The following is a 22,026-nucleotide window of genomic DNA, read 5'->3' as shown; positions in this document are numbered from 1 at the left end:
AGCAAAAAAAAACACTGCTAGGCTACAAAATTCCACCTCTGAGGATTATAAAACAACATGCACAGAGCAAACATCCCTTCCAAGCATAATAGGACTGTCAGAAATGATTGACAACAATGACCATCTATCATACGATGCCATATCCACGTGACAGCATCTTGCATTGGGCTGTCTAGCAGAAATGAAATTGTTTATTCACTCTCATACTATATGGAGGATGGAATGTGTCACACAGAAAAAATGCACCTTCGCTCTTGATCTGCTTTCATGCACTGGTTTTATCTAAGAGCAGCTTTTAAGTTCATATAACACTATTTCAATTTCCTCTTGGATTGCTCCCTCCTTTCAGGTCTACTACGCAGATGATTACTTGTTCAGCCCTGTTTAGGGGAATGTAATGCCTTTATGCTTTCTGACTGACGTCATGGGGCTGCTGAAAACCTGAAACAAAGATGAGAATGGAGCAATCGGAAAGCAAAGCTTCAGCCCTCACTTGGAGGAAGGGTGAGGCTTCATTACCAAAGCCCTTTGGAAATGCACAGCTGAGCCTGGCGGCAAGCGCATGGCTCGGTGAGCAATCCTTGCAATAGGGTATTTTTGCAATGAGGAAATCTCGTCCACGGGGTAATGGCTGGAGACCACCAGGGTCAAGAAAGCCAAGATCAAGAGACTCCCAATGGCCTGCAGATTGGAAAGACTGTCACTAAATCACTGACTTCCAATCAGTGATTGTTTTTTTTGTGATTCATGTAAAGCCAAAAAAGCCACTCAATATCAAGGTTAGAACTGGAGGATCTCAAGCCTTTACTTCAGCTGTGTCTCCAGCCTGCTGGCATCCCAGGCAGAGTTACTAAAATTTGTAAAAATTCTCTCCGTACCAGAAACTCAGCAGCCTTTAGATGGTCATTGCCACAGACTGTCTTTTTAAACCAGCTTTAAAAGCAGATAATAGCATCAGGGAAGTGAGAAATGCCTGTTGTCCATCCCCATGGAATTCAAAAGATCAGTCACTCTGGCAGATGAGCAGTCCAGCTAATTATACCCCAAAATTCAGGCTGAATAGTCTCTCTTCAAGCTCCTGCCAGCCAAAATCAGGCTCATGCCAAGATGTTGAGGACGAACAGGAGGAGAAGGGCCAAACACAAGATTTCAGTTTATCTTTGTACAGAGCCTAGCACAATCACTCTTGCTTAGACACGCAGAGCTCCATCATCCCATTAAGAAAACACTTACTGGAAAGAAATGAGATCAGGTGAAAGAAAAGGAAATTATTGCATTAGTGATATTTTCCCCTCCAGTGCAATTAGAGCCATAGGGCACTCTGAAATCGTGGCGAGTGTGTACTTTATATGCACTCACTGGTGGCAAAATTCCTGTTTAGGTAGCTTGCCGCCAACCTCATGTTTCTTTCATGCCTCAGAGGACTTATTTGTTTGGGGTTTTTTGTACTTGACGTTGTCACCTGCTCAGTTCCATCCTTTTACTCATCACTATCACTTCCCACCTTGTCATCCTTCCAGCTCAAAAAACCCAGGCAAGAGCCGGCCTGCGCTGCCTGGGAAGAGCTCCAGATGCATCGGGAGGACACAGCGGCACTTGACATTTCCCCATTGTTATTAGCATCTCCTTAATCAGTCACACTATCACAGACAGCACTTAGTATGTATTCAGGACGACTGATCAGTAATAAAGCAATTCTCAGGTGCTAAAAAAAGAATTCCTGTGTAAGTGGATTATCAATGGGTACTTCTTGCCCCGTATTTATTTTATCTGCAACATGCAGCTGCCTCTGGAGCATCTGTCTGTTCCCAGCCCTCTACGCCTGACTCCCCCAGAGGTATTTCCACCTGCAGCACAAGCTATATATGCAAATCCAAAAGCACAATTTAACCCTTAATGTTCTCCATTTCTTCCTAGCCGTGCCTCAGGCTTTGATCTGAGACAAGTGAGTTGGCTGAAGACGTACAAGAGTGGCCTGAGCGCTGCAACCAGAGACAAAATCCTATGTAGAGGTGTCAGGTTGGTTCCCTGTGCCCTCCCTGGGTGGGCTCTGCTAGGACATCTCCTGCCGATGGTCCTGGTAGGTGCTGATGTGCTGAGGGACTACGGGGAGCTGCCACATGTGCAACGGTCTCTGCCATGAAGCTAAATCTACCTTTGAGGCAGCAGAGCAGAATGAGCCCACCCTAACTATCTGCAGAAAAAACAGCTGCCTATTTGTCCAATGTGTAGTCATTTGCATCTTGGCATTCTTTGAAACAATACCTTGGGTTTTGGGGGGTGTTTTTTTTTTTGCTTTGCTGGAGCATTTTCTGAGTTAAAAAAAAAATTGCCTTTTTTGACACCAGATAAGAGATCCATAAGGTTGTCTCTGATAAATTCTTCACAGTTTTGCAACACTGCCATGAGCAGCCACGGCTACACTGTGTACGATTTTGTACAAAATGAGATGGGAGAAGCTTCAGGCTGATTATCGCTAATCCACACGTCAGGAAGCACTGGCAGCGGGTCAAGCCGGGAAGGCTCATTCAAAGGCCGCAGGCGAGTTTTAGCAACTGGCTGAAGACCTCTGCTGGATTCAGCCATCCATCCTTCTCACTTGACTCCAAGCGCTGAGCATCCAAAAACTTTGGCACACGACTAAATACAGTTGCCTCGCTCTACGTACGAAAATATCCACCATTAAAATACAGTTGTCACTAACACCAGCCATTCCCAGCTCACTTCTTGCATGTGACAAAAGCTCTATTAGCCAAACCTAATTAGGAGCGAAGGGCTTTGCAAGTGAGAGAAAGAGTAAGTTTGCTCAAATAACCACCAGACTCCACATGAGAATATGCAGGAATAAAACATGGAAATGTGTAGCTTTCTCTGTTTAAGTTTTCCACGAAGGTACTTGTACAATGCTGGCAGCAAGTCACGGGAAACTGGGTCCCGGGGAGCATCGGGGTAAGCATGCTATTTGGTTAACGGGGGTCTGGGTAACCACAGTTTTATACTATCTGCACCAATCCGTGTTGGTCCTCCCAATGGCAAGACGGGGTTAGCATGGAATAAAGATGAGGAAAAAGCCCTGGATAAGATGATTTTGCACACAGTACAGCTAATCCTTATAGGAGTAATTCCCTCCTCTTTTATTTTCTTATTAGGCTTTTAATGAGAGGCAATGGGCAAACATGGCAACAAGGGAAATACCAATTAGATGATCAGAAAAAAAATGTTCACCATGAGAATGATCAAAGAAGGGAAAAGGGGCCCACAGAGGCTGTGGGATCCTCACCCTTGGAGAGCTTCAAAACTGGCCTGGACTCAGCCCTGAGCAGCCTGACCTAAGCTGAAGCAGATGACCTTCAGACACCCCGTGAATCTAATACGTGTTTCCATTTTTTGTTAGCAAGGCAGCAAAGAGCCAGAGTCAACCATTATGAGTTGGAAAGCAAGGGCTCGTGGGTGGAAATGGAAGGATCTGCATAACTTGGGTGCTTGTACTGACCCAGCAATATTAATGCAGGCAGTTTAGCATGTGTCACGAGCAAGAAGAGTATCACAAGTGCTCGGGACAGTCCGAGACCAGCTTTGCAGGAGGCAGAAGAAAGAGACCTTGCTGTTTTCCAAACAAGCCTCCAATGCAAAGTGCCATTTTCCATCTAAGCTTTACAAATAAAGATTAAAAGGGAATACGGAAAAGATAAATATCCTGAATATTTCAAAGGGTTTTTTTTATGGTCTGAAGGAATTGCACTGTAACATAGTAAACCTACAGAGAGAGAGAGAGAGAGATTTTATGTAAAAGCAGTGAGGGCACAAAGAAACATCTGCACACGTATGCATGGCTTTTAACTGACATTTTGGATCACGGTTAAACCAAACAGTTCAGTTATGTGTCTGGCACTCTGAAAACTGGCGCTCAGCACAGATGCTCAGTGACAAAAAGATTTTCTTTTGCTAGAACCGATGCTACATTCCCATCAACCAGTATATTGCTCCTTTTCCTTCTGTAACTTCAAAGCAGTCCGCAACCCTAAATCTAACATATAGGCCTATCAAAACTCTGCGTGCCAAGATGTCCTTTCTGCAGCCGTGAATTTCAGAAGCCAAAGTCAGTTTTAAACAAGTGTCAGGGCCTGATGTCTGGATCTGCGCAAGGGGCATTCTGCACGTCCTAACGGAGGTGGGTTTATCGATTTCGTACCTGTGCGTCCCGTAGCAGGTGCCTCATCAGCATCATGGAGCTTCTCAGAGATTCCTTCTCGCTGGGCAAAAATGCATCTTCGTCTTCGTCCAGCGTTTTCGACTTGTTCACGATAAAATGAGAGATCTGGTCGTTTAAGGAGTGCAACGACTCTACAGCTGGGGAGACAAAGAAGGGAGACAAAACCGGGAATGAAACCGTGCTGGAGGGAGACCTGGTGTCATCATCTCCCCGTGCTGCCCCGGGACTCGGCTTCAGCCCGGCCATGGGAGACCCTTTCTAAAAGCACAGCTGGAAATTGCTTCTCCTCACCTCCCCTGGCCTCTCTGCTGAGAGGGCCAGCAAAGGCATGAAAAACAGAAGTGACGACTGGAAAGTCAAATGCTGACAGAGAACTGCAGCAATAACAAGGTGACATAGTCTAAATTAACACCATGGTATTAATTTTTAGTTACTGCCAGAGAGCAACAAGATTCAGCCACAATCTAAACACCAAAATCTCTCTGTACCCCTTATTAAATAGCATGCAGTCTATTTTCCCTATGTAATAAGTATTTGCAGCACCAAACTTGCATTATTTTTAATATTAAGTGCATACCACAACAGACACGAGGGCTGCAAAAGTATTGAGCTATTGCAATAAGGTCCTACAATTATAAACAACCTATATATATGTGTGTGCATATATATATATATATCTACACGCACACACACACACGCGCACACACACACTTATATAAAAGGTGACTCATCTAAGGTTAGGTTTAAGGTTACACCACAGCAGCTAGGGCAATACATGGACTGGAACAAGATATGCTTAAACAATTTGAAACAGAAGAGTTAAAAATACTACTTTTCAAAAATTTGTCTGATATTAGCGTTTGTAAAATTCAGCTGAAATGGAGAATCCTTTTTGTTAAGAAATGAGTCTGCATGGCTTATTGCCCAGGAGCTGACAAATCTAACCAGCAGCATTGCGTAGCCATGAAGAAAGCCAATTGCCCAAGGTCAAATAACAGGTCGTTGCTGGAAAAAAAATTGCAATCTGGTCCCCTGACACCCGGTCCAGAACCCGGCTCTCTGCGATGTGCCAGGACCCCACACCTCAGACAAACTGGAAGGGCACAAAGATGAGAAATCGGCTTTTTATGAGCCAGGGTAGGACAGAGGGAGCAAGTCCAACAAACAAAATCATGTTCATTTTCTTTCTTCGTGACCATTAGTACTTGAAACACTGGTGCTCTTTTATGTTCTCCCTCATAGGGTCAAAACCCCGGTGTTATACGAGGGGTTTTGCTCCCGCTCCTGCAAGACAACAGCAGAAATTATCGCACTCGTAGCCCACAGAAGTGCAGTTTTATGCACTTCATGATGCTGCAATATATATGGACCATAATGACATGAACTAATGATCAAATTTGTTCCTACACGATAAAAACCTTTGCGTTCCTACAGACTTGAAAAATCCATGCTGCAATTTTCTTTTAAGCCATCACAAGCGTTGCGCTTTCATTTCTACTGGAGGCTCATTGAACAAATGAGGCTCCCGTAATGCTGCAGTGTATTTTTGTTGTCGCTGCTTCATGCAGCAAAACCCTTTGATAAGCTCGCGGCTCGTAGTAGCACATCACTGTCACACTCTGAACTGTGCTTCGCCGGTACATATGGCAAACCCTGATCTGCTTAGGTTGTTTATGAATAAGGCAATGTGTTATTTAGGACTCTGACAAGAGGATTTTAAGAGCACCAGGCAACTGAAACATACTCGACCTAGTTCTGTCCAAATAAGATCTTCCCACAAGATTCAAAGTAGCAAAGATTAGCCCCAAACCGTACTCATTAAGGAGCAAATTTTGCCCAGCTCTCCAGTAAAGAATCGGTAAGAAGGAACAGGGATTTTTCCAAAATGCAAGAGTGAAGGAAGAGAATCTTCCTTTCCAACAGTGCTTATTTTGGATGAAAACTCTCTGCCTTAAAAAACCTTGAACAGAGTCAGTCCAAGGGGATTAGGAGAATTATATGGTTTTGGGGGTATTCATGTACATAACCGCTCATGAAAAAAAGTATTTGAGGCTCGCCACGATGGATGGGCCCATTTTAAGCTGTAATATAAATCATATGCAAGCTGAGACTTTGGAATAACTAATTGAATCAATCCCATTTTTCACAAGCGTGCGATATAACGGGCTGGGGGATTTTCACTGGCCTAGGGAAGTTGTTGCGTTTTTACTGCAAGGCTCTCGAATAGCTTCCAGGCCCGTATTTTAGGGACCAAGGGGCACAGGTACATTCCTGGCCTCGTGCCCCGAACACAGCGCAGCACGGGAAGCCGGGCAGGCAGCCACACGAACGCGGGCCAGGCCAACCCCACGCAGGCTCGTTTGCTTGATTTACTTGCATGCAGGTACTCTGGCTTTACGAGTCATCATTCCTCGCCAGGAAGGATAAATCCTGCGCGTCTGTTAAAGAGGTTCATAGCAATCCTAACGTCCAAAAAAAGCGATGAAACCTACGGGGAATGTAGGGGAATGGGGCTAGTCTGAAGCCAAAGATGAAGTTTGCTTAAACCTCAGTTGGAGATTTGGAGCCTGCTGCGAACGGATGCGGCAGAGCCCTCCTGCAACAAGGCATGGGGCTGCTGCAAGCCTGGCAGCAGAAGTCCGTGCACTGGGCAGCCGCTCGTCTTATCCCGCGCGTTGCACAGAGCAAGTACCGGGTCCGGGCAGGAGGTGCAGTACGTAGCTTTGATAAACCTGCCGCGCAAAGGCAAAACCAAAATTCCTTATTACATCTGGGACTGCTTCACCCAGAGGAAATCCTGATGGTTGGTGTTATCTCCTGCTCTAATAAGCTGCCATAAGCAAGTTGGGTTCTTTTGGGTAACTACAAAAAATGGAGCAAAACGGACCCTTCACTTCATTTGTACTTATGTATTATGGCAAGAAAATGCTTTGGGGCAGCAGAGCATGAGGCTAGTACGTCTCGTCTGAACTACGGGCTAGTTAAGAAGCAGTTTTAGGTTCTCCAGAAGACTAGGGCTTTTCTACAGACTCACTTGCTCCGTATTAAAGCAACCGAGTCCTGTATCCTTGGCACTTCCAAGGCAAAGCGAAGCAGCATAGCGACAAATGGTTTTGCTGCAGTTGCTCATTGGGGCGGATAAAATATTAAGCTGGTCCTGTAATGGGCGAGCAGCTCCTCTAGGGATTGGGTTTAAGTAATACGTGACTGTTAACATAGGTGGGAACTTTTCCAGCATTGCAGTTTTTCAGCACAGTTTGTCAGGTGTATTTTGGGCAGTCTGGGCCTTCCTCCCTAGCGCTCGGTCCTGGTCACCGCCAGCCACAGAGCTGAAGGCTCCGACGCATCCAATGCCGTAAACCAGATGCTCACAGTCCTCAAAACTGAGCTTGCTGCTCAGTGACAAATCGCGTAAAAATTTAGAGTGGATGAAAAACCTTTCTCAAAATGGGCTTAAAATGGATTTAGCAGAAGCCTCATTTCTCAGTTTCCTGGAAATTTAATGGCTGAAGTTAAGTCATAAAAAAACAGAGTTTCTATCATACAAAAAGACATTGAAATTTGCTTGTTAGATATCAGGACAAAGAGCTGAACTATGATAAGAAGCAAAACAAAGTGAAAAGCATTTATTTTGAAACATTTATAGTTAAGTATTTTAACTTGCATATAATATTACCATACTTCCAAAAGCAACGTATTTCACTGTGATGCACTGAGCAGTCCTAAAACATATAGCTTTGCGCTTGTTCCTCAGTTCACATATCCGGTGGCCCTCTCGGTGCCACGGAGAGATTACAGACTGAATGCCTATTAACTATATTTTTCTCCTGTTCTCCCACACTCTCGCCTTCCCGCCCCAATTTATAAACGTATTTCTTTCTTGCTTTGCTACTCGGAGGCTAAACTAGGCAAGACCCGGCTAGATAAAGAGGCGTACAGAGGCATTACGGGCAATTTTATAAGCTCTGCCACTACCCGGGATGTTTTTGTTTTATTCATTATGTCAATACCTCATTTGCAGCTGAACTGAAGGAGAAGATGAAGGACCCTCGAGAAACGCTGCCCTGAGCCAAAACATTTCAGTGCTTCTCTCCAGAGCAATATTTAACGGTGACGCTGAGCACTAATATGCACTTACAGGCACATATGCATTTCTACCCAAAAGCAAAGCCTGACGGCAGGAGGCCGAGCTCCGCCGGCAGCCGACGCAGCATCACTGCGGACGAAGCCTGCTCTGCCTGCAAATGCACCGATCACCGACACGCACCGAGTCAAAAGAAGGGGATTCGGGGCTGTGGTCTCACATTTTTAACAAATGCATAAAAATGCAATATGGGCTTGCAGTTTTTTTAAGTGAGTTTTATGCATTGCCCACCATCTCTGGATTTCTGCTCTGCTGCCTGTATAAGCACCAGCGATTTGCCCACCCGGGCTGGGCAGCGCATCCCTCTGCAGTGCTCCTGCCTCACAGGAGGGGATCATTCGTACAACACGTGTGTTTTGCACCAATACCAACAACCACATCTTTAGTTTTCTGACCACAGTCCTCTGGAACAGCTCTGTTGGCCTTTCCTGCACTCAGCCATCCCAAGCTTTACAAGCTTTAAGCATTTTCTCTTTTCCAAGGCCCATTACCACGGCTTTGTTCACACTGTTATAAATTAGGGTCTGCCAGCATTTCTATTACAAATCTCTGCAAGTCAGGCAGAAGGATTCATTCCAGCGAAGAGCGCAATGCTGAAGTGATTTTTTTTTTCTTATTTGATGAAATTGGAAGTGAGAAAATAAAAGCCACACAGAGCTTTTGCTGTCCTCAAGAAGTCATCTTATTTCTTGAAAGAAAGAAAACCAGGGCATAGCATTCCTCCACTCGTACGCAACCAAGATTTCTTGTCTATGAGATACGTCAGCCCCGAGCGCCATCTTCCCAGCGTTAGAGCACCTCGATGCTCCGTCTCATCCATTTCGACCCGTGAAGGATGGAGGATGGATAATTCGGAAGCTGTTTATGCTCCAGAAGGTTGGCTTGCCCTACGAGACCACGTTCTGCTTTCGGTAACGGGGACTTATATCAGAGGTATTCTCTCCAAGTTAATGGCTTCAGTCCAGATTTACGCTGTCACCAGAAACCAGTGCATGGAGCAACTGGGAACAAATAAAATTGTATTTTCTTAAATTATTCTAACCTCCTTACCTGAAGCAACAGCTCCATATCCTCCCAGTATTTCCTCTTTCACCCTTTGGGAGCCTTAGGATTGTCCGAGCAACACATGGTCCATTAGGCTACAGGGGGCAAATGCTGCTCTCATTCTCCAAGTTTAGAGAGTTGCCACAGAAAGCAGAAGAAACGCTTGCAGCAGGGATATGGAAGCACAGACCAGTATTTGATTCATGCTGCTGAGCACAAATCTGCCTTAGCATCGTGCTGGAACCTGGCTTTGCAAAACGAATCTTCTTCCATGGGGATTTCTGAACCTCTGGCCAACAGAGGAAGCAAAACCAAAGAAAGCCTAAAAAGTAAATTAATTTATCGCACTGATGGATGTCCTGTTTCACAGCCTGCAAACTCAGTTTCCGAAGGATCCTTGTAACTAGCAGAAGATACTTGTTGCTTCGTATTTAAAAAAATCAAGGGGAACTTCCAGCCTTGTGCACACTGGGAATTGAAGGGAGAAGGAAAATGAGGCAAACCCTGCACCCCTCTTGCTGCTAAGCCTCAAATATTTCTGCTGGGCTGCACTGCAGCAGAGCTAGCAACTTCCCTGCAGTTTAAACATTATCTAAAAAGAGACAGGCGGCATAAGAGAAAAGATAATTATGGTCCTCAGATATAAACATGGGTATATTCAGCTCAGATTGAAAGACGCTTTTTGATCCCTAAAGTAAAAAAACAAGGACAATTTTTCCTTTCCACTGCAGCCCTCTTGGCTTCGGATTGGGCAATAAATACATCAGTAATGCCGCGAGCGAGGCCAGCAGCTAAGGAAAAGCCTCAGCGCTCAAAGCCCCGTAATTCCAGCCTTTCCCCCTCCGATTTCAGCATTTCCGCAGCGCGAGGCACAATTTCACGAGCTGAACAAGCCCATTAGGGCTTCGGCACCGCCTTGGAGACGAGAGCGAACGCCGCGTTTGGGCGGCGAGCGTTTGGCCTCCTCCGGAAGCGGGAACGGGTGGAAGCCATCCTTCCTCGCAGGGCTTCGCGGTGTGACTCGCCGGGCGCAGCAGGGAGAAAGGAAATTGCTTTCTGATGGAGAGGAGGAGAGAAACGTTCTCGTGCCAAAGCCTGCTGCAGGGGAGAGGCTGAAGCAATAAAGTTGTTCCGGGAGACCCCACTTTATCCTCTCCAGCCACTGCCCAGATGAAGACAAAATAAAATAAATTGTAGATAATACATCTTGAGATCTTCCGACAAAAGCCAGCGGAGCCTAAAATTGATCTTAGCTGGCGGGGCCGACTAAATGAAAGAGGACGTACAGTATAATCATTTTAACAAGGGACGCGGGACCGGGATCCCTGGGTTCTTTGGCTGATTCTGCTGCAAAAAATTAGAGCCGACGTTTAAGTTAGACCTTCCTGCAACCAGCCAGCACACGCCGCCAAGACAGGAGCTTTGCTCCCGTCAGATGAGCTTTCCCCCATTTTTGCTGTTGGAAAATATATCCTGCATCACCTGCCCCGTCCATTTGCTGGTGCTAGCCACCGTCTGCGTGACACGGCCCTATGCTCTTGCAAAAACATTGGGAAGATCTAGATTTGAGACCCTCCGTAAGGGTTTTCTCCCCGAGCTGAAGAGCCCTATAGCGCTTTCTTTCCTTTGTAGTCTTTAACTTGTTTCAAAGGAGGCATTCAATGAGCCCCCTCGCCGGAATAATTTACCACACCATTAACTGAGGAAAAAATATCTGCTGTCTGCATTAGGGGCTCAATCACCTTTCAGCGAAACGCTGTGAAGAACTCATCACAGTAATTACTAACGAGCTGGCCTCTTTGGGCTGTAAATGTTTTGCGTGTAACAGGCAAAGAGCTGCATTCAGAGCTTCCCAAATGCGAAGGAAACCCATCAGACCAACAAATGGTAGCACAGTTCCCGAGGAAAACACGCTCAGAAATGAAGCCGGTCGTTTTTTTTTTTTCCAGCTTATTAGTTTCTCCTTACCCACCTGACCTTTTGGAAAATGAAAAATGACATTAAGAAGTGGAGCTTTGTGGAACTGTGACAGCTCTTTAATAATCAAAATTTTTCACTGACACTTTTTTTCCTTTTAGATGCTGGGGCAGCTTCTGTCGAAGCTGGATTTTTAACTATTTCCATTAAAATGTCAATTTTAGTCTGTTCTTAAAATGTGGACACATTTTGAATTCCAGCAACCTGGAAACAAGTTTTGTGGTTTCTCGTGACATTCCTTCTCCATCAAAAACCACACATTTTAGTAGAAAGTAGAAAAAGGACAGGATTTTCAGAACCATGGCACAAGGACAGATGTCCACATCTTCTTTGGAGAAAAAAAGGCCAGATGTACACCGGATTCCACCAGACTTTGAAGTTCTGAATATAGTTGTTTACAGAAATATTTCAGATGCTTAATTTCTTTTTTTTCCCCGGAGAACTGCCCACTGCTAGGCCAGGAATGATGGCAGAGTTAGAGGAACACTGAAGGCATGCCAAACTGGTAAATCTAATTTGTGGAATAGAAAGTAATTTTAAATTTGCAAGAACCGAAAACCCCTTTCTGAAGAAGAACCAGATGTGGTGGCACCCAGCTTTGCAGCTACCGCTTTCCTGTTTCTGTTAGGTAACTGTTTGTCTTTTTTTTTGCTAATTAGGAAAATATATTTCATAAACAATAGCTACTTTATTTAGACAAAAAGGAAGTGAGTAACAAAAATTATGTGCCAACACAAAGACAGCACAGGCCAGATATCCAGCTGTTAAGAACTGACTTTAGGGGACCAGCGCCCATCTGCGCTCGCACAGAGGATGGTGGTACGGTAGTGCGAGACTCTGGATGGGGCATCCCAAGGTCTGCTTCCCAGTTTGCCCCAAACTTGCCCCATTTTCCTGAACAGGTCACCTAAACCCTCAGCGCTTCAGCTTCCTATCTATAAACACAGCCACCGGGGCCCACAGACACACCATGAAACGCGAATGCAGGATGCCACCACCATCCCCAGGATTGCTTTGCCCACTATCATCCACTCACTCAAACTGCAATTTGTTCTGGTTTAACCAGCGGATCCTGGTGGAAGCAGGATGTCCTGTCTCCTCAGTGTCAAAGGTGGAAGAAAACACTTCCTGATGGGGAATTTAACAAATCACGGGCTTTTCTGGTTTCTGAAGGAACCAAAATTGTTAGAAGACTACTGAGCTGGATTTGCTTCCTATCAAACATCTGGGAGATGGTGAAGTAGAGGTACGAGCTGCTGTGAGTGCTTAGAGACTAATGAATATTGTCTTGCCACTGGGCTTAAAATAACCAGAGTAGGTCAGCAAAAATCCCAAGACTGGCTTAAAAATAACAAGATTTTAAAATAAACAAGCAAATTAGGTTTGTTCACATCAGCTTTTTAGGTTTTCTTTGGGCCCTTAAGATTGCACTTCTCTTAACCATAAGCATTAGAAACTTTAAAAAAAAAGAACAAAAAAGAATAGATTTCCCATATAAGAAGAATGCCATTGATGATGAGACTTGCAGTAAAGTCACGAAAACTGGCAACCTGCAAATCTCTCTTTGAAAGTGTCTGCATTTGTCGTTTGCAGTTGAAAAGAGGGATGGAGGATGCTGTTAAAGCAAGTATTTGAGCTTCCCTGGGAATCTCCTTCTTGAGCAGCTCTGCTGCTCAAAATTACAAAATGCAAAGCTTTAGAAAGGCACATCAATCGCGAGGTTTCATTTAGAAAATACCTAAGTTTTGAAGATGTTTAAGCATACCCTCTTTACACTGTCAGAATGGAATTTTAACAGAATTTCACAGGCATATTCAATTCTTTTAAGTGATGTTGCTTTCATTCTATTTGAGCATGGACATTTTTCAAAACTATATTTCCAGCAAAAAAGACAAATTAGAGCATTCAATGCTAATTACAGAGTATTCAAATGTTTGCCTCATTTAAAACCATTGCTTTTAACGTATTTGGCTTTCTAGATGCCCCCAATTAGTTGCTTTCATCTGTATTGAATTCAGTGGGATTTTTCAGTAGGGAGGGAATGTCTCAAGAATTTTTTCATTTGGTAAAGCTTCATGGAAGATCTTGGTTAAGTGAGCTAGGTATTTTTCCTGTTGATGACCAGCGGGAAAATCATGTTACTTAATTTCCCTAGCTACAGAAGATATTGCCTTCTTCGTTCTGACTTTCCTAGGTTTTGTGATTTATCTTTAAGCCTTGACATCACAGCCAACTTCGCATTTTATTTCTAGATCATGCACACTGCATTTGTACACATTTGCTGGTGACATTTATTTCAGCGAGCGGAGAGCAGGAGAAAACCAAATATCCCTTTCAAGTCTGTAGACAGGGGTAGCATATACTGCATTAATTTCCTTTCCTCATTTTCATTTGTAGCCTTTGCAGAAAGATTGTTTGGCAAGGCAATGAAATAAAACTTATATAAATGGTGAGAGGAGCAACTATGACTGGGATGAAGCTGCCTTTGGAGAACTGTAACCTGGGGAGCTGCATTTTGCAAGCAAACCTTAGAAGAATTGGGATTTTCCATCAAACGTTACTGTGCCAAGTCCCAGTAAAAGTCTGGGATCGCAGCCAGGCACTGGGAGAGATGAGATCATTGCAATACCTAAGCGGTGGCCCAAGCAGGTAAAACCAGAACAGCAGAACAGGAGAGAAATAAAAAATGCTCTCCGCTCCTCAGTAACAGAGCATATTAGGTAAATAGAAAAGGTTTTGATGAAAACGTTCACAAACCCCTAAGCAATTCAGAGACTTTGGTTCAAAAGTCCCCGAGGTGCTTGGGTTCCTGAGCCTTGGACTATCATTGGCATTTTGGTGTCTACCTCACTTTTGAGGATGGAGCTCAACTGCTTCCGAACGTGCAGCCTTTGGCCAAGTATCCAGAGCTCTGCTCTTCCCTCCCTGTGCGAGGATCTCCTCGGGCTGGCAAGGAGGAGGGCTTCAGGCATCCGAGTGCCTTTCGTCTTCCCAAGGCCCCTGCGCACGCCTAAACGGCAGCACTGATGTTAAAAGTTACTTGGCCCCGTGAACAGCGCAGTCAGTCACTCCGTCGGCCCTCGGCAGCTGCCTCGGGGAACAACCGGTTTCTCCGGCAGAGGCGTTTTGATGGATGAAGAGCAAGCGTTTCATTCTGACACTTGACTGACAGAGAGCGTCCCTGCTAATTATAACCAAAAAGGCAGAAAGAAAGAGAGGGAAAATGACGACACGGCTCCACAAAGTAGTTTTGGTGTCGTATTTAGGGGGTTCTTAGAAGATGCAGAAGGCGACCTAAGGCCCACACGCTGGGAGCAGTTTATTTATTCTGCGTCTCGTAAAGCCAGGGTAGATCAGCATCAAACCTGCTAGAGTTCAGTAGCAACACGTGCGCGGATAATGCTGAAAAAACACCTCCCTGACAGCTCCAGCTGCGTAGCACCGTCACTAGAGCAATGCCCGTCGCGTCTGGTGGAGTTCATGCTTATCTGTACCGGTACAACACAAAACGCCACGTCTCCTGTCTGCATTTCCTTTGCTCAGCATCTCGCAATGATTTCAGATTCACAGAAGTCCCCGGCCGATGAAAGTAGGGTTAGCAACGATCAGGCCAAACCGCTGCATTCGGGATATCCAGGGAGCTGGCGCGGCAGCTCGGGGAAGGGGACGGGAAAGCCCCTGGGAAACCTTAGCACAAAGCGGAGCCCGCGCCTTTCGAAAACCCCTCCTTTACTCCAGGTTTTAAAGTCCAAAGTTTGTCTCCTGCCCACACGATAACTGAAGTGGCTTCAGAAAGGCAGAGCTTCACATTTCGGTTCGCACGGAAACCGAGAGCCAGGGAAACTCAACTGCTTGCCCGGTGCCAAACAGCATACCCATAGCAGCAACAAGAAACATCCCTTAAACTACTATATAAGCGGTGGTTCCCTCCAGCGGGACACAGCCAGCTCTGTGCCAGCAGCTCAAGGACACTCCCGTGCCACGAGAGGCCTCTGCTCTCATTCATGCGGATCTCAGCACCACATTAAAAGATATATATATTTTTTTATTTTATTTTTTTGTCTCCCTGCAGAGGCAGCGCTCTCTCACCTGAACGGCTGCCTTTGTGCTCTTCTTTCCAGATTTGCCATGGCAACCAGAATACTACACAGCCCTGGTGTAAAATGGATGGGTTGTGCTTTTAAACTGTCCTTCTGCCTCGAGCTGGATTACGAAATTTCCTAGTCACGAGGCACGCAGCACTGGCAGCGCGCGGGCTTCGGGGAAGAGCTGGCTTTGCAAAAAAGCCGCGGGACCGTAAATCCCGCGCAGCAAACGCCTAAATGGCCGCCGGCTCGTACTGCTGGGGACTTTGGCGTCAGAGAGGTGGGGAACGGGAGCGAAGCTCACCCTCCTCCGGGCGGAACGGAGACGGCGAACCTGTCCACCCCGGAGGCTCTTGCCAAGCTGCAAGAGGACGTTACAGAGGCAGCCAGGGTTTCTTAGCAACACAGGTCCATATGGGTGCGTTAATGCCAAATTCCTATGCTAGTCAACCTAAAGCACGCATTTTGCTCAGTCTGATAGAGGGAAAAGGTGGCAGCAGGAAAGCAAAGCCCAGACATGACTCTGTTGACTCATTTCCCCAGCATTACCCCCAATTTACCCACCGGCACAGCGGGCAGAGCAAAGGGTAGAGCCAGGCCAGACCAGGCGGTCGTGAGGGTCCTCCGCTTGCTTTTTTTTAAAAACAACCTTTAGCAATGCTTTTGCCCGGATTATAGCTGGCAGCCGGTGCGACTTTATTGCAAACCTCGGGAGCGCTGCGTTTTCGCGGAGCCCCTTTCTTGGAAGCGCACAGTGGCTGCGATATCTCAGCTCCCTGTTTTGAAAGCTGCATCTTAAGCGCAGCTGAGCACAGACGGAAAATGACATGCTAAAAAAGAGAAATTAAAGCATGCATTTTAAACACGTCTCAAAGATGGGTTTCAGACATGCTCAGAGAGGTGGGAGACGGATGCTGTTTGAGCTGTCACAATATTTGAAGACCTGGAGCTGCTTTTACGTATAGCCTGAAAACACACAGGATACATGCATGCTGTATTTTACGCCGCGCTACATTCTAATGACCTCTTCAGACTGCACGTACTCTTTATGTTTCTCATTAAAATGACCCTTTTAGTGATGATCATTAAGTTATCATTGGGGTTACGAAGTTAACTTGAGAAAAAGGCAAGAGAAGTACATTTACAGGCCGTATCGGCGCACTGACAAGGCTGCTCCCTCGAAAAGGTCAGCGCATTTCGCACTGGCCATTTGCATAACTTCTCAGCAGTCATCTGTTGCTTTTCCTCCGATATCAACTGCAAACCCCTATCAGATATAGCTGTCATAGGTAAAGTTATACAGAGATACTGGCTCTATACTGAGACAAACATAACTACCTTATACTAAAATCCACTCCGGTTTTGACATATTTTACATAGCCATGGGGTTTATCAAGAGTTAGCTATTAAGCTCAGACAAGATTAGGCTCGTGAAAAGCAAAACCCACCTCCCTCCCCTCAAAATTCGTTGCTCCTCAGCCTGAGAATTGGTTGCAGCAAGGAGGACACTAGGTGCCTTCTCCCAGTTATTGCTCCCAGCGGGATGTGGCAGGGAGCTGCCCCGGCACTCAAAAACAGACCTTCGGTATGGGACTGCCGGGTCCTGGCACAGCGCCGGTGCCAGCGCCACCAGCGCCTGCGGGTGTCTTCCCCTTGGAAGCAGCACATCTCGCCCTCGGCAGGGATTTTCTGGCTTTTTCCACCACCTCCTCTTGGTGCTCTACCTAATGGCTTTTCTTTAGGCGTGAAAGGAAATAAAGGAGCAGCTCCACACATACAGCTTTTTTTCTGTCATGTCGTAGGTCCTCACCTAGCTACAGTCCTCGACGGAGACTTCATTACCATGCATTTCCATACCGAGATGAAAGACGGACGAGATGCTAAAGCCTTCCCATGGAAAAGTAAAGGATCTCAAGCTGTTAATATGTCATTATGTGTCTGTTCATTAGCTTCTCTGGAAGCTGACAAATGTTTTTAATGCCTTTTTTTTCCCCCACCGTAAGTGCTGTTTAAAGTACTTTCCCCTTACTGCTGTGCTAATAAGGTGTAAAAGTCTTGTCCTGAAAGTATACACCACACGGCAGCTCACACTCTGCTGCAGTTTTAATGGGAATATTTTCTTGCAACTGCAACAGCAAATTAAACACATTATTTACTGGCATGCAGAGCAAACTCATTAACACGCTAAAACTTTCCACAATCTATTTAGTGGAGATTCTGTGCTCTCATGGTTTAGAGGAAAGTGTATAGGACATTTTTAGGAATAACATATGAATTCTCCTTGGCCCCAGGCAGAATTTTTCACCATCACAACTCAGCTGGTAAAAGCTTTGATATACACACAACCGTACTGACTTCAGCATGGTGCTCCAGGCTGCGTCCAGGCTGAGGCAAAGGTGATCAAATGTAGTCAAAGATCACGGCACATGGACACCTAGAGGCTACAAAACTACAAGATTTTTTAAGGGAATGTTTTTCTACTTAATACATTTTCTTCTGCATTTGTTTGCAAAAGACAAAAGATAGAATCAAGAGCACTTGGAAAGTATTCACCGATACTGTGATTCCCTCTGTTGTTCTCTGACAAATCAATGACTCTTTGAATCGAAATAAATCTTTTTATATGGGTTAGACGGTTTTTGTAATTCAGAGCCAGATTTTAGTAGGAAAGACTTGCGTCACTGCAACACAGTCTGTGGACGATAGATGTGAGCACAATGTCAAATTTAATCAGGAATGACACACTGCCTTTATTTGATTCTACTTACCAAATTTATTCACCTCAGATTGTTATTTTTTGCAAAATGCTGCAAGATTGGAACATTTTTCAGTACTATTGGTAAAGGAAAAGCATGATTAGCACACAGCTTTCCCCACCTCCAGACCATCTAAGCACTTGCTTATTTTAATTCTTCAGAAGTACAACACTTTAAAGCACATTTAAAGTGTTGTGTTGAAGTGGGTTCTGGATAGCGATAAATGAATCATTACCAGGACAATTATCCAAACTGGGTCATAATCGACCATGCCATGCAAACGCTAAACGTGAAGTGGGAAAGCAGCCTGTGACTCATCTAGCGATAACAGGAAAGAGACTGATTAGCGCAAATGAATCCAAAGGGCAAATGTGAAGTTATTCTGAACATAATTCGAAGAGTTCACAGCTCCCACTGACCTCACACAAGGTCTTAAAATGATTTGAAGAAAGCTAGTAAAAGCAAAGATCAGTGATCTCCAATTTGCCAAGTCTGCACGCGTTTATAGCACACACAGGAGCATATAATGGGCAGCGACACTGGGATGCAGCACTTTAACCAGGAATATATCACGAAACCTGGTGTTTACTCGGGGGCTGAAGCACGGGCATTTGTAGGAATAATGCTGATTATAATAAAAACAAGCACTCCCCACCCAGAACGTGAGCTCCTGGGGGCACATCCTGTCCTGTAGCACAACTTGGGGAACAATAAGTACCAATACCAAACACAGGCAGATGGTCCTTATGCCACTTATTTGCATGGCCTAAATAATTATAAGAAGAGGACATTCAGATGAAAAGTAGTTCATGAAGAAGCAATTAATGCTGTTATACAATGTGCAGGATAGACTGTATTGCTCATTCCCTTAACGCACGTACTTTTGGCCATCCATAGAGGCAGAAGAGTGAACACGAGGGACCGCTGCTCTGCTCCAGTATGGAAATCTCCGTGCCTGTTGGCTACCTTTGGCAGCTGCTCAGAGGAAGACCATAAAAGCAGGAGCTTTAACAGCGTGAGCACCTACTCTTCCCTGTTGAGTCCCTCGGCCACAATAAACCTTGTTCTGTGACTTTGAAAGAGAAACAGAGAGGAAAACCATCATCATGCCCACCAAACTTTGAGACCGGTGGGTTTGACGTCTGCCTGGAGGGCAAGGGACTTTTTTTGGCTTAGCATAAAGCACAGATGTGTGCCGAGCGCTGCATCTGACTCATTTAGGGAAAGCAAGGTTTGGAAGAGCTTTAGAAGAGCCCTGACTATCTGAGGGAGGAGGATGCTGTCACAAAACCCTCAGCAATAAAACAGAGAAGCAACACCAGAGACAAACCCTTTCATCCCTGCCCTCCCCTAATCACATGCGTAGATGACAGAGCTTCAGAGGGATGAATTAATTATACGCTTAACCCAGCTTTATTTAACGTGGCCATTGCTTTCTGTCGATAAGGAGCTCACAATGAGATTTCTCCGTTCTCGAGAAAGCCTCCAGCCTGTTTTGCTTCAGTTACTCCTACACATTGCTTTTCCTGTAACACAAGTATCTGACATTTTTCTCTTTGATGGGGTAAAATAATAAACACGAGATGAAAAGGGAGAGGGGCACCCTTTCGGCTGGAAATCTGAGACAGCAGCTTCCTTCTGCTTCCAATCACATCTTCTAAAGTTGCCTCAAATGAGGAAAAACAAAGCAGAAGGAGTCATGAAGTCATAAAAGGCGCTACAAGGGCCTTGGCCAAAACCAGATTGCAATCGCTTTTGTGCGCAGTCTCAATGATTTCTGGTATTTTCAGTAAATTGGTTTCATAGCAGATATGTCAATTCTTGCATGGCTTAATTAAATATTGCCACTGCCAAGTGGTACTGGGATAAGCAATAAAACACAATAGGTTAAATTCTCCTCTTGGTTAGAATAGTGGAAGCCCAGAGTAACTGCATACAAGTCAACGTGTTCTTGCTTGCATGCAACTGTAAAAGACAAGCTCCGGAGTTTTCAAATATTTCCTACGGAAATTACATCCTCGAAATTGTCACTGAATTATCAACATACACACACTTGCGAATGAAGCGTGATTGCACCGTGACACTGTGATGCTGACAGTGAAATGTGTGTCCAGCCTTTGCTCCACTGTCATTCTTTCTTTACCGAGTTTCGAGTTGCAAGCCTCTTCTTGAAGTAATGCTTGCAAACCTCCTCTGAAGCTCAACAGCCACCTTTCTTTAACTTCAACTATTATTATTTTGTCATAGCATTATAAGTATGCATGCAGTTTTGCAGGCATTCTGTACCGTGTACCCGTACAGCGAGTGCACTGATTAATATCACCCTTACTACAGCAGTTAGCAATTCTCAATTGGTGGGTTATGGTTTTCTAGGATGCACAGCAGGGCTGCAAGGTATGGAACACTGAATTATAATTTCAGGCAAATAAAATCTAACTCCTACATCTTTCAAGGTCAAACATTCTCTTTCAGCAGCTCAAGTGACATATGAGCATACAATTGCCTTATCATCAATGCATTTTTATGCATAATAAACTGAAGAGAATTAGGGACTTTTTTTTTTTTTAAATAAGGGCCTGCCAACCTGAAAGAAAATGAGAGATTCAGCTCTAAATTAACATTTGGATAGGCCAACAGATGACCTCTTCATCTGTTAAGTCCCAAATGGAGGATGCTGCATGTAACAACGAGTGACGCATACGCATGCACGTACAAATGAATTATTCATACAAGTATCTTTAATGTTGGGGGGGATGCCTTCCTCCGCTTTCCAGCTTTCCACTTTGATCATTAGGTTTCAAAAAAATAAAAATTAAAAAGGGAGGGGAGTAAAATTTTAGGCTACGGATTGGAAACCCCTCAATGTTGTTTGGGGATTAGTTCACTGATTTTCACCATCACGCTGGAGTCAGTAAGACTAAATCACTCGCATGTCTAAGCTGTCCCCAGCACAAGCAGAAGCAGTTCAGAAGTAGATATTTCTCCATTAAACTACCTGTGCAAGCGCTCAGCATTGCAAAGGTATTTATATCGGAGCCTGTGATCGATTGAAGCTGCTCCTGAGGCTGGAGCCTCTCAGATTCCCTTTCTGCAAAAGGTGATCTGGCCTTTGCACTGATATATCAGGAACAGGCTCTCCATCGCGCTGCCACTTGCAAATAAGCGGCAAATAAGCTTGCAGGTGAGATGCACCGGCTGTCACAGGCAATGCCACCTCTCCCTTTCTGCACTGTTGTGGTGTTATTTATCTTTCCCCCTCTCATGGATTTATCTCCTGTATGTGCTTCTCCCCTCAGAAAGAAAAAAAGAAACCAAACCATCAGATTCTCAACAACCCTCCAGGCAGGAATTAGAGAAAAGAAGATTTTTATCCAGAAGGGTGTTTTTCTTGGCCTAGTCGCTTGCCTATAGGGATTTTTTAATGCCCAACCATGTTGTTTAGCTAATATTTTCCCTGCAGAAGGCGGTGAGCTCTCCCCCTCACTTTGAGCTTTGCCTCAAGTCACGCTTGCTGTTAATTTCTCATACAAGCATTTCTGCTTACTGCATTTTGGCAGCCTGCTACCATAAATCATGTTCATTAAAGAACAGCAAGAAAGCAACCTACTTTAAGTCCCTAAATACCTCTTTTCTAAAAGCGAGAGCAAGCACACGCCCAGACTCTTGTTTCTCTTATTTTGCAAACAACGTACCAAGGGCCTCACACCTTTTTTACAGCCGCGGCGTAACATCCTTCCCTTCCCTTTAGGGGTGACTTCACTCCTGAGCTATGGTGGGGCGCCGCGCGAGGCACCGAGCCCGAGGTCT

General features: G+C 45.0%; 1 protein-coding gene across 1 annotated transcript in view; it reads right to left on the bottom strand.

The window, feature by feature from the left end:
- TMEM51 (transmembrane protein 51) overlaps positions 1-4,349 on the bottom strand; it is a 140,605-nt gene extending 136,256 nt beyond the window's left edge. Inside the window, exon 1 of the mRNA XM_067310981.1 lies at positions 4,193-4,349. The gene's annotated coding sequence lies outside the window, so the exon portion shown is untranslated. The remainder of the gene's footprint in view (positions 1-4,192) is intronic.
- Positions 4,350-22,026: the final 17,677 nt, after the last annotated feature.

This window comes from Apteryx mantelli, chromosome 26 (assembly GCF_036417845.1).
Source record: "Apteryx mantelli isolate bAptMan1 chromosome 26, bAptMan1.hap1, whole genome shotgun sequence".
Taxonomy (NCBI): Eukaryota; Metazoa; Chordata; class Aves; order Apterygiformes; family Apterygidae; genus Apteryx; species Apteryx mantelli.
This window is presented reverse-complemented; position numbering and strand designations above follow the sequence as displayed.